A 13,156-nucleotide genomic window follows, 5' to 3' on the forward strand; every position below is an offset into this window, starting at 1 on the left:
GGACAAAGGTTAGAGATGAAATTCCTCTTCAGATCAATAGCCTTGCTGGGAAGCCTGGAGGAAAAGGGAAAGATGAGAGGTTTTTAGGCTGAGTGTTAAAGGGTGACTGACTCTCAAACAAGAGGGGTCATTGGCATGACACTTCCTGTCACTGTCTTGGGGATAATTGAGAATTATATTTTCCTTTGCCTAGTCCTTCTCAAAGCCCCATGCCCCTTTTTTCCCTCCCTGAGGTTCATAATGCAGAATCCTTTGTTAGTCCTTCCCACCCCTATCCGGTTAGGTTTTACCCAGCTGGGATCCAGATTAGCCAGTATGAAGGTTAAGGCAAAGGAGGGGAAGTGTTCCAGCCAGGTCTTCTGTGTCCTCAGTGGGAAGTCTGAAGGTGGGAATGGGGCTTGAGTGCTAGATTTACTCACCTTTTGGGGATTTGTCTGTTTAGGAAGAGAAATTTTGAGATTTCTCAGAATCCCCGGTTCTCCAAAGGTCCTGACCAGTGGCTCTCCAGGGAAGGGCCTGTGCCCCCACAGCAGGGATTTACCTGGCAGGAATGGTGGGTAGAGTTAGGAAGATAGATTTTTTTAAAAACTAGATGACCTTGGTCAAAATTCTGTCTCTTCCTTTTATTAGTGGCGTGACTCTGGGCAAGTTTCTTGACTTCTCTTGCTTTAGTTTTTTCATTGCAGAAGTGGGAAAAATGGTTACCCATGATACCAAAATCCGAAAAACCCATAATCCTTTTTTTTTTTTTTGATAACTCATATGGTGACTAAGTCTGACCTGAACACAGGGGAGGTTATCTATGATCTTTTTAAAAAGTGTACTGAGACTATTTATACATTTTTACTCCAAAAATATTAATTGATTCTGGGATCCTACTCCTAGGGGTGTTGTGTAATATATGGCATATGTATCATTTTACCCTTTTAAAACTTGAAATTTTCTGAATTCTGAAACATGTCTGGCCCAATAGATTTTGAATACAAGATTATAGATCTGTAATGATTATCTCAGAGCCTTGAGATTTAAACAATTTTGTAAAAACACTTACACTGGCTGTCACATAGCAAGTGCTTAATAAAAGTTTATTATTTCTGCTATGTAGGTTTGTTTGTGGACCAGAGTAACCTGTGCCTCTAGATGTGCTGAAGAAATTCTGCCACTATTAGCCCTTCTGGACTCTTCTTTCCTAGAAGCCATGCCCCCAATCACCATCTGCAGTGCAGTAACTTTTCGAGTCATATCTGTTGCTTACCATTATATTACTAGCATTGCACATAGTGCCTGATCTATGATATAGGTGTTTAAAGGTGTGGAAATTCCCTCCCCCCAAGTTTTATTGAGAGATAATTGCTACGCATCACTGTATATGTTTAAGGCACACCGCATATAACTTCTCTGTAGCTTACTCAATCTCCCTCACCTCTCTAAGAGCTAATTGCTCCTTCTGGCGCCTCCATAGCACATTGAACATATCTCTATAGCACATACATGGTACTGTAATTATTTGATTATTATTCTTTTTGCCTACTGCAGTTCTTGTGACATAGTAAATATTTAATGGTCGAATTCTATCACCGTAAGACTACAATGCTTCTCGGAGGGAATTGGTCAGTAAATGATCCAAATACATCTAATCAATAACTAAATTGATTTGCCTAGAACAGACAGAATGGGGGAGGTTGCAACTTCAAATGACTCTTAAGGAAAAGAACTCTATCTTGAAAGGAGGTGGTAAGTGATTTTAATAGGACGGACTTAAAACTGCTTTTACGTAGAGTTACATTTTTACATCTGGAAAAAATGGACATTCACCTACTACATCTTCGTCCATTTATACCATAAACATTTATTGCGCATATTGGGTGCAAGATTTACTGTCCTAAGTGAAAGGCTATTTTGACAGTGCTCTGTGCACTTAAATTACTTTACAGTAATTAGTATTATGTTTTAATCTTGGGTGAATCTGACAGGCTTGATGGATTTAAGGTGGACTGAGGATCGCAGTGGATCTGGATTGCCGGCCTGAGACACAGGTAACGCGGAGAGAGCGACAGAGAGAGAGAGCGAGCGGACGTGTGTGCCGGGGAGGAGAACGCGAGGGCAGGCTGGGTGGGTGACCAAGTAGGGGGCGTCTGCAGCGGTGGAAAGGGGCACAGAGAAGCGGGGACGCGCGGGGCGCAGGACGCGCTGACGATTACGCTAGACGTGGTGACGTAGCGCGCAGGCCGCAGCGGGGGGCGGACTCTGGGCCTTTCTTCCCCTTCTGATTTTCCCCCTCCCCCCTTTTCTCCCTTTCCGGGTTTGGTTCCCCCCTTTTCTCCCCCTCTCCCCCTTCCTTCCCAAGCCCCTTTCCCCCTCCCCCGCCCCAGTCCCCCCTGCTCCCCCGCCCCGGGCCCCGGGGAAACCCCCGCCGAGAAGAGCCCGCCCCCAGAAGCGCGCCGCCGCCGGCCGTCGGGGCCGAGCCGCAGCCGAGCGGCCGTGGGCCCGGGCGGCGGGCGGAGACGCGGGCGCCCTCCCTGCTACGGCCCGCGTGAGGTGAGGCCACCTCCCGGCCGAGGGGGCGGGCGGCGCGGGCTGCCCGTGGGGAGGGGGCGTGGCGGCCGCGCGGGCTGGCGGGCGGAGGCCCCTGGCCTGGGTTCCCCGCGCTGGAGCTATCCGGGCCTGGGGCGGTGGGTCAAGGCCGAAACCCACCGTGAAGGACGGCCCCGAGGCCCGAGACGCCCCGAGTGTGCGCGGGGAGCCCAGGCGAGAAGCGGAGGAGTGGGGGGCGCGGGGAGGGCGGGGGGCTGGCGCCACCTGTGGCCTGTGCGGTGGGAGCTAAAAACTGTTGCGCCCTTGTAGTGCCTTGGGGTGACTAGCTCCATGTGTTTCTCGGGTCTCCGTTTTCCTTCGAGCGTTGGAAAAATGGGAGGGAAAGGTGTTGGAGCGTTTCGAATCATGCTGGTGTCCGAGTTGTTGGAGGACTGGGCTCCGACTAGGAACATACAGGGAGATGTTTCTGGAGCTTAAAAGTTGGGCCTACATTAGGCTCATAACTCACCCTTGAGCTTTTTAAAACTCTTCCTGATTTTGGTAACTCCACAGAGTATTCATTCAATGAATCGTTCTTGGATGAGGATGAGACATGTTTTCCAGGTTTATTGAGAAATAATTGACATACGTTATTGTGTATGTTTAAGACACACAACATTATGGTTTGATTTACGTGTATTGTGAAATGACTATCGAAATAGCTTCAGCCAACATTCATCATCTCGTATAGATACGATAAAAAGAAAAAGAAAAGATAAAAAGTGTTTTTTTCTCCTTGTGATGAGAACTCAGGATTTACTCTATTAACAACTTTCCTGTATATCTCATAGAAGTGGGAACCATAGTCTTCAGGTACATTACATCCCTAGTACTTGAGTATCTTATAACTGAAAATTTTTGCCTTTTGATCACCTTCTTAGAATTCCTCCTCATCGTACTCTGCTTCTGGTAACCCACAAGTCTGATTTCTTTTTCGATGACTTTGGTGTGTGTGTGTTTAATTCTACATATAAGTGATATATAGTATTTGTCTTTGATTTTAAGTGCCTTCCAGGTCTACCCATGTTGTCACTTATTTTTTATGGCCGACTAATATTTCCATTATATCTATATCTATATCTATATCTTTATCTATATCTATATATGTGTATATATCACCCAACTTTATTCATCCATCCGTGGACACTTAAGTTGCTGGTGTGGGAAAATTTAAATTCAGATCCCAGTTGGATGAATATTCTTGTATACATTTTTTTCAAATAGACTTAACTGAAATTGAGAAGCCTGAATCCTGTCTGATGGTGGTAGGCAACATGGAGACTGAAGAAGGTGACAGGTTCCACTTAAGGAGTGTCACACATTCCTAACATTTTATTGTATTTTTGGATAATCAAATTGGCAAATTAATTGTTAGCGGATCCTCTTTCTTTCTCATGTATTTTTTCCATTTCCTTCTTCCAATATTTCCTTTTTTCTATCAAGACAAAAATGATTTAAATTGGGGTGCAAAGTAGTAGGTTAGTTAATTCAGTTCACTTTTTAGTTGTGTTTTTCTTCCCTCATTGCTGATCCCAGAGGTTGAGAGGACAGAGAATCTGTGATGCCTGATGAACTGTTAGCAAAAGTTAAATTTCAGAGTTGCAGTTCCAGCTGTCTTTGTGTCCACTGTAAGATCTATATTGTAGATCTCTGCAATTTAAAACAAAATTTTAGAAATTTACATATGTAAAAATAGGGTGTCTGATATTTTTTAATGGAAAAGAGTCTGAAGAGGAAATAGTTTCCTTGCTTTTCAGAATAAAAACCAAAGACTTTACAAATGTCTTTAAAGCCCTGGATCTGTAACCCTCTCCCCCCGACCCCCCTCCTGTGCTCTCCTGGCTGTTCTTGAGCACACCAGGCTCACTTCTGCCTCAGGGGCTATGCACTTACTCCCCAGACCTTCCTGGATTACTGTTTCTTTTTACAACTGCATTGCTTTGTCCCCTCACCTCCTTCAGGTCTTTATTCAACTGTCACTCAAACAGTGACATTTCCTTGGCTTGATAAATTGTAAAGCAACCCCCCCCCCCCCGCCATTTACATAACTCCTATCCCACTTCTCTGCTTTATTTTCCTCCTTACCACTTAGCAACCTATAACATAGTTTATGTTTGGTTCCCCCCCCCCCCCCCCCCCCGCAGCTAGAAAGTAAACTTAATAAGGGTAGGTCATCTTGTTAATTGCTGTGTCCTCAGCACTTAGCATAGCACTTGACATGCATTGGGTGCTCAACAAGTCTCTCCTAGTCCTGAATTTCTGGTCATGATTGGTTGTCCTTGGAGGTGTGGAATTCATTTTCACTAGGATTTTGTGAGGTACTCCTTGGAAGAATTTGAGATCCTTTTTCTGTCATTTCTTGCCACATTTCTCAAGTCTTGTGCTTTCAGGTCATTGAATGAAAGCACTTCGAAGGCAGAGAGGATGGAGCCTGGGGGATTTTTGTATTGGTCCTAGAGGAAGATTGTCTCAGATTTCATGTGACTAGAATTTTTACCTGCTGTAGGCTCTTCCCTTGATGTTTGTTCACTTTCCTGATCAGACAACTATCACTGTCCTTACCTCTTTGGCCTCAGGGTGCTGAACAGGCTGGTTCCCCTTTGAATTTTTCAGTAGACTGAAGATATTAATATTTATAGCATGGGTTGTATGGGTAATATTTTTCCCCCATTCATGTGGAGCCAGTTGAGCTCAAAAGCTAAGATACCTTTCTCTAACAATGATGGAGTGGTCGGTTTCCGGGGAACATCGTATCCTTTTTTCCCACAAATCCTTTTTTGGGGGCATTTTTAGCAACTAAGTTCTGTATTAAGTCTGAAGATAAAAGGAGCAGGCCTCCTGAATTCTGTGGATTATCCCTCATTATTTTTTCCTTTCTCATTTCTTGATTGGTGCATTTGTTACCTTCTCTGGCTAGAGTGGCCTAGATGAGGTTTCTCTTTGGGGCAGTGCTGGCCACTTTTCTCCGGCTTAGGAAGGCAAAGGGGGTGAGATAGTGCTTTTAACACTTTGTGGGAAAGCTGGTGGCAAAGCCTAAAGTTTTTGCTTACATCTTTGCCAGGACATTGAAAGCTGCCAGGCCTATGAGAGAGCAGTTTGTGGTAGGGTGGAAGAACTGGGGATCTTTATCTATTGGACTGGATGAAGTTCTGATATGAATGTAAAGAATTAACAACATCAGAAGTATAATAGTAGTTCTTATTTTGTGAATGATTTCTGACGTAATCTAGGCAGATTGAGAAGCACTTCTACCAAACTTCTGTTGCCCCCCTTTAAATCCTTTTCGCAAAGTTTCTAGGAAGTCTTTGTGATACTCCAGAGATAACTTAAACATCTCTGTGCCATGTTGTCACCTCTTGCAGATAATACTGAGTACTGACAATGTTTCAGTGTCGATAATGGTTTGGTAATGGTTTCTGAATGACGCGGTGCTTATTCCTGTGCCACATCTCTTCATAACCCAAGGAAAGCTTTTAAGAAAAAGCACATTTTGAGGAAGGGATAGTAAGTGTTGCATTTTGGTTGCATGATCTCAGGAAATGCAGAGGAATTTTGTGAAACTGTGTGTGTGTGTGTGTGTGTGTGTGTGTGTGTGTGTGTGTGTGTTTTAAAGGTTTTTCTTTGGCTCCTTGTAAGACTGGATAAGGGACTCTGAGTGTCCCTGTGTGGATTGTGCTGCCAATTTACAAGTAGGAAAAATAACTGGACTCATGGCTTGAATGTGTGTGCATGAATACAGTTGGTGGGTCTAATTTTAGAGACCTTCTTCATACACAGTGGCTTCAGTATTTTCCTCCAGCTGTATCCTTCTTACTCTCTGTGTAGAAAACATTTCTCTTACTAGTCTTTTAGTGGTTGGTTAACTTTTGTTCTTACCATGATTGCTGGTTTGGCAGTGTAGCAGGTGTTCCATCTTTCCAATGAAGTTACTCTGTCCATTCCTTCCTAACTTTGAGTTTATCTCTGAAAACAGAGATGGAAAAGATATCTTAACCTTGATCAGTTTTAACTCCTTTTTGAGTTCCTTTAGATTTCCTTAGCATATATCTGCTTTCTCCAACACTTAAAATTGATATTGAAATCTCTCTTAATTACAATAGTCTGTGGTGATTTCATCATTTTTCACTTGGGAGGTATGAAAGGCTAGATTCTGGTATGCTTCTTAATTGCAGGTGTCCTTGCTACTTTTCAGCAGGCAGGGTCTCTTATGAGTTGGTCATTGGTTTGAGCCTATACTGGGAAAGCGATTTCAGCTTTCTAGTTTTGACAGTAAGTTTCCCAGAGTGCTTTCCTGTGCTTAAAAAAAAAAAAAAAAAAAAAAAAAAAAAAGAACTTACCAAATTGGGCACCCCAGCTAGAGATGAGAGAAAAGGTGCAAAAGCCTCAGGTGGTTATGTCTCCCCATAGTCAAAACACTTTTGGTATCTTTAAAGGACTCATTCTGTTCCTGTTTGTTAACCACAGAAGCATCAAAAATCTTTCATTCCCTTTAATTACTTGCTTATTTGTCACACTCTGACTTTTCTAAATTGTCAAAGACTTCGATTTTTCCTGGGAAATAATTTGCAGGCGTTTTTGGTATTTTCTTAGGGGGAAAAAAATGAAGCTAAATTGTTAAATGTTCCTGTAAGTTCTCTTCTCTGAGATCAGTGTTCTGATTCTTCTATTTTTCCAAGATGTTAATAGTATATTTTACTGCCTCTTTTTTTTTTTTTTTCCCCCTCATTGAAGATCTTTTGCAAGCAAGTAAAAACTATAGTTTGGTACCCATACAGTTACTCAGAGGTCCTGAAAGATTTCAGCTTAAGTTCTTATAGAGCTAGAAATGTAAGAATTTCTAGCTTATAGAGCTAGAAATGTAAGAATTTCTAGCTTATAGAGCTAGAAATGTAAGAATAAATGAAGTATTAGCAGGGTTTAAAAGAACTCATTTATTTCTCATAGGTATTTGTTGATTGTGAGTCAGTAGTGGAGAAATAAAAAGCTGGTCAAATTTTAGTCAATTCTATCTAGACCTTTTGGAGGTAATTTTGCTCCCATTATTTTATATATACTTGTCTAATGTACAGAATAGAGATAGACGGTTTTAACTTCATTAACTAGTTTCCTTTGCCACTTGGTCTGTTACCTTCCTTGTGTGGATGCTTTTGATATATTTCATGTTGATAACATTTGTGTTACAGTGTTTATTATTAATACTGATCAAAACCATATCTGCAAAGCACTTTTGTCTTTCCTAAAAGCTCATTGGACCTTAAAATGGTGGCAACATTTATATTAAAAGACTAAATTTTCCAAGTAATGTAGTTCATATTTTTTGTGGAGGCAGAGTTTTTGTTGCATATGTCTGCTGTAAGAATTTATGTTATGATTTTGGTATGTGAGCAGCATTGTGGGCATTAGGTAATTCTTTGTCCCTTGGAGCACTGGGTGGATTAGAGTTGTAAAAGCTTCTGGGGCGCCTGAGTGGCTCAGTCTGTTAAGTGTCTGACTCTTGATTTCGGCTCAGATCATGATCTCACAGTTTGTGATATCAAGCCCCACATCAAGCTCTGTGCTGCCAGGGCGGAGCCTGCTTGGGATTCTCTCTCCCTCTCTTTCTGCCTCTTCCCCACTCATACTTGCTCTCTTTGCTCTCAAAATAAATAAACATTAAAAAAAAAAAAAAAGATTTGTTAAAGCTTCTGTAAGCTTCCTAACAGAGAATTAGAGGAAAGTAATCAAGGCAGTGACAATCCAAACTTAATAATGAATGCATTTGAAATACATTTTCTCCCCATGCTCACAAATTGTTCCTTTTCCTTACTCTTCCTTTGTGATTCTGTGGGAAAAGGGAAGAAGAAATTGTAGGACAGTAACCAGCTGATAACATCCAGGAAACAGTGCAGTATGGATAGGTAGCAGGTGAATGTCTACCCACACAAGAAGTGCTCAACTAGTGCTTCTAATGCTCTTGGTGGAGGCAGTTCCCAGCAGCCATCAACGATTTGTGGGAAGAACATGGTAGACCTTGTTAAGTGTGATGGACCCCTTTTCATCCTTATTTCATTCCACTGTTCTGCAGCATTTGTCACTGTTGACCCCTCTCTTGAAATGTTTCAGTGACACTAATTTCTTTTCCAGTTGCATTCCTGGGTCTTTTGCTCCTGCCCATCCCTTAGTGTGTGTTTTCCTTAAGATTTCTGTTGTATTCTGCCTCTCTTCCTCTGGTTCTTAAACCTTAATGGCATAAATATCTCTTGGAGAATTTGTTAAGAATGTGGCTTACAGGGGCCACTGCGCTGGGTGGCTCAGTTGGTTAGGTGTCCAACTTTGGCTCAGGTCATGATCTCGCAGTTCGTGAGTTCAAGCCCCGCATCAGGCTCTGTGCTGTCAGCACAGAGCCCGGAACCTGCTTACGATTCTGTGTCTTCTTCTCTCTCTCTGCCCCTCCCATGCTTCAGCTCTGCCTCTCTCTCTCAAAAATAAATAATCATTACCAAAAAAATTTAAAAAAGAAAAAAGAAAATGTCTTAAAAAAAAAAAAAAAGAATGTGGCTTACAAAAGCCTTTATGATCTGGCCCCTGCTAGCTTCTCTGACCTACCTTGTACCACACGTTCCTGTTCTTCCTATGCTCCAGCCATAGTGGCTTTTTTCTGCCCCAGGGCCTTTGTACTTGTAATTCTTTTTGCCTGAACTACTGTTCGCCCAGATCTTCACCTGCCTTACTTCTCTTCTCATTATTCAAGTCTCAGCTCAAATGCTTCTTCCTCCATAGACTTTCTCAGACTACCTTATCCAGAATAATTAATCTCCCCTTTTGTGCTTTAGCACATTCCTCTCTTTCATTATCTCCATAGCACTTACCACTATTTTAAATTATCTTGTTTGTTTTCTTGTCTGTAGTCTGGTTCTCACCTAGAACTTAAACCCTATGAAAACAGGGATCTTATTTATATTCTAACTGCTATATTCCTAATGCCTAGAATAGTCACTCAGTACACATTTATTGATTGAGTGAATGAATGAATGAATGAATGAAATGTAGATTCTTATGTCTTATCTCCAGAGATTTTGATTTAGTGGGCTTGGGATGGAGCCAAGGAATTTATTATTTTTGTTTGTTTAAAAAAATTTTTTTTTAATGTTTATTTTTGAGAGAGAGAGAGAGAGAGAGAGAGCGAGCGTGGGGGAGGGGCAGAGAGAGAGGGAGACACAACTCTAAGCAGGCTCTGGGCTCTGTGCTGTCAGCACAGAGCCTGAAGCGAGGCTCAGACTCATGAACCACAAGGTCATGACCTGAGCTGAAGGGGGACACTTAACCTACTGAACCACCCAGGCACCCCTAAGGAATTTATACTTTAACAGAAATTCCAAGTGTTTCTGATGTCTCTGGTCAGTTGTCTTGGATGACATTTAGAAAAACCTTGCTGTACACAGTCAGTTTAATCCATCCTGATGGCTTCACTTGTGTCTGTTACTATAAGCTGCAACTTACGAGTCTATCTCCAGTTCTGATCCCTCGCCTGAGCTCTGGGCTCATTTCTTCAGTGTTCTCTTGAACATCTCCACTTGATTGTCACCTAGCATCTCAGATTCAACATGACTAAAAAATAATTTTACCATGGAAATTTTTTCTTCAGAGTTCTTTTTTTTTTTTTCTGTTAATGATATCACTTAGGTGCATAAGCCAGAAACCTTGATGTTACACTCCAGTCCTTACTCTCACACTCAGTCATGATAAAGTTATGTAGATTTTTCTCCTCAGTCTGTCTTGAAACCTTCCATTTCTCTTCATCAACATTGCCACTTTATTAATTCAGGAGACCATTATCTCTCATCTGGATAACTGTGATGGGCTTTAACTGGCCTTCCTGTCCTAGCGTTGCTCCCTTGCTCCTTCTGCTCTTTCATTTAGTTCTGTACCCTTCAGCCAAAGAAAACTAAAATCGGTTTTCTGTTGCTTACAACCTTTTAGTATCTTCTTTTTGCTCCCAGTACAAAGGCTAGGCTTTTTTTTTTTTTTTTTTTAACCTGGGTGTTTTAACCTCATCTGCTGTATATTTTGCTGTAGTTCTTTGCTTTCAGGGTTAGGCATCAGTTACAGATGAATTACTTGTTCTTTCACCCTTCTCGTTCTCTCACCTTGCTGCCTTGGATATACTCCCCTGAATGCCTCTCTTCCCCCAAAACAACAAAAACAGAAACCATCACTGATTTAGGTATCATGTTCTGGAACCCTTTCAGGGCATCCTAAACCTCTCATTTTGTCTGCCTCTTTTGAACCAGTTTCTACAGACCTGGGTTCCCCTTTGTCTTTACCTTAACCATATTTCTCTCTATATATCTCATTCTGAGTTTCTGCTCACACTGAAATTAAATTTGCTAGGATCGTGATCTCTACTGTGCCAAAAGAGCTCTCTAGAACATGTGATTTTTGTCTTATTCCTCTACTGACTATAAGGAAGAGAAGCAAAGAAAGAAACTAGATGATTTGAAGCATATGTTCTAGAGGTGTGTGTTCTAGATTGTGATTTTGCCAGTTGTTTTGCCTCTCCTAGCTAATACCGTAACCAAGAGAGATCATTGTTTGAGTCTTGATTTGGACCAGAGCTATACTAAGCCCAATAACTGAAATCCTGAACCAAAGTTTTGCTCTCATTGCTTGTACCATCAAAGATTTACCTTTCCTATTATCATAGTATCTTCAGACTTACATTATGTATACCCCTTTCCAATCTTCTTATTTTCCCTTCATAGTTATTTGGTTTAAACATTTATTCTTTGTGTTTTATCTCCATCCTATCAGTGTTTTTGATTATGAAGTCAAAATAGGGATTTTTACTTGTAGTATTTTCCTTATATGGTAGTGCAGATCTTTTTGAATGAATGCGATGGCTGAAAAATTACATGTATTTGACCAGTGAGATAGTACTATTGAAAGAATACAGACTTGTTTGGTTTCTGTGTAGGCTTTATGAGAAGTAAAATCAGAGCCACTGCTTAAATGAATTTTTAACCCTGTTTGAAGTTCTCTGATGCTTTTCTGAGTTTAATCTCATTGATTCCACTGAATCAGTGTCTTTATATGTAGAATGGAGTTGATGGTCTGTATCCTTTAGGGTAGAGGAAAACTTTTGGAGGTGTCTCTTAAGGTTAAGTAAGTAATGCTTTTTGATGTATCTATTGATTTAAAATGTAAATGCTTGAGACTGACGCTGCATTTAATGGATTCTTAAGCTAGCTTCAATATTTTACTCACAGTTAGCTAGTAATATGGAAGAGGGACAAAGAAGTGTCTGCAGATATTAACGAGCACATTTTCCATGTAGCTGGTTGTATTTACACCCAGTGGCCATAGTAAGCAAGGATAGCCTACTTCACAGAAGGACAGTCTGTATTAAACACGATCAAATTACTAGTCTCTAAATATTGTTCTCCAACGCTGTTAAATAACACAACAGTATTGAAGTTAATATTGGCCAAGAGAAAATGGTGCTTTATTTCTGTGTGTTCTGTTTTCTTCCATTTTCTTCCTTTTTTTCTCTTTGGAATTAACATTGTTTTCATAATTGCTTTTCTCTCTTGGTTTCTTATAGGTTGGGAAATGGCAGTTGTCTTTTCAATTTAGTGGACTGGCTGGATCCAGGCATAGGATCTACTCAAATCCATAATGTGTTCTAGGCCATGAGGTTCTGTTTTCTCTGTTTCATCTTGTCCTTTATTGTTGACTTGTGTTTTGCTCAGTGCCCACAGTAAGGGCATTCTGCCACATGAGGACCCCTGAAAAGCTGATAGATTTTCAATGAAGAATGACAGGAACTCATTTGCTACTGTTTCGTTTTACCAACCCAGTTTTTTTCACTTAACACAGATACAGTCTTGTTATCTAACTGCTTAGGTGTACTACAAGCCTATCATATAGCATTAGCTTAGAAATCAGAGAAACTGTTTGTTTATTATTAGTTTGTGTTTAAAATAAGTGGTGCCTATGTTTTTCTTCCTAGAATAGTTCTCTGTTGGAACATCTTCCCTTAGCTTCTGATCCTTCTGTATTTTTATAATAGAAGGAGGGATCTTCAAGTGAGGTTTATAGAACTGCTTCCAAAGTAATACCTAACATCAAGAAAATTTATGAAGAGACCAATACATTCATTCACTCAGATGTTTATTAAGTGCCTGTTTGTTAGATACTGTGTTATATGCCAAAGATACCAAAAAAAAAAAAAAAAAAGTGACACTGCCCCTATCCTCAAGAAGCTCACGTTTTATTTTTTATTTTTTTGAAAGTTTACTTATTTTATTTTGAGAGAGTGTGAGTGAGCAGAGGAAGGGTAGAGAGAGAGGGAGACAAAAGATCCCAAGCAGGCTCTGCACTGCCAGTGCAAGCCCAATGCGGAGCTCAACCTCACGAACCATGAGATCATGACCTAAGCCAAAATCAAGAGTTGGGTGCTTAACCAGTTGAGCCTCCAGGTGCCTCAATTTTTTTAAATTGAAAAAAATTTTTATTTATTTTTTTTAATTAGAAAAAAAATTTTAAGTTTGTTTAATTTGTGAGAGAGAGAGAGAGCACTCACACTGGAGGGGGAAAGAGAGAA

At 40.8% G+C, this 13,156-nt stretch overlaps 1 protein-coding gene across 26 annotated transcripts in view; it reads left to right on the forward strand.

Moving 5' to 3' along the window:
• Window positions 1–2,340: 2,340 nt before the first annotated feature.
• Window positions 2,341–13,156, forward strand: part of R3HDM2 (R3H domain containing 2) — a 163,513-nt gene continuing 152,697 nt past the window's right edge. For 11 of the 26 annotated variants that reach the window (XM_058742266.1, XM_058742275.1, XM_058742279.1 and 8 more), the window contains exon 1: window positions 2,344–2,538. The gene's annotated coding sequence lies outside the window, so the exon portion shown is untranslated. Of the gene's footprint in view, window positions 2,539–13,156 lie in introns of all 26 variants that reach the window. The other 15 variants (XM_058742270.1, XM_058742285.1, XM_058742269.1 and 12 more) reach the window with 6 other exon arrangements.

The sequence above is a fragment of the Neofelis nebulosa genome, chromosome 8 (genome assembly GCF_028018385.1).
Source record: "Neofelis nebulosa isolate mNeoNeb1 chromosome 8, mNeoNeb1.pri, whole genome shotgun sequence".
NCBI lineage: Eukaryota > Metazoa > Chordata > Mammalia > Carnivora > Felidae > Neofelis > Neofelis nebulosa.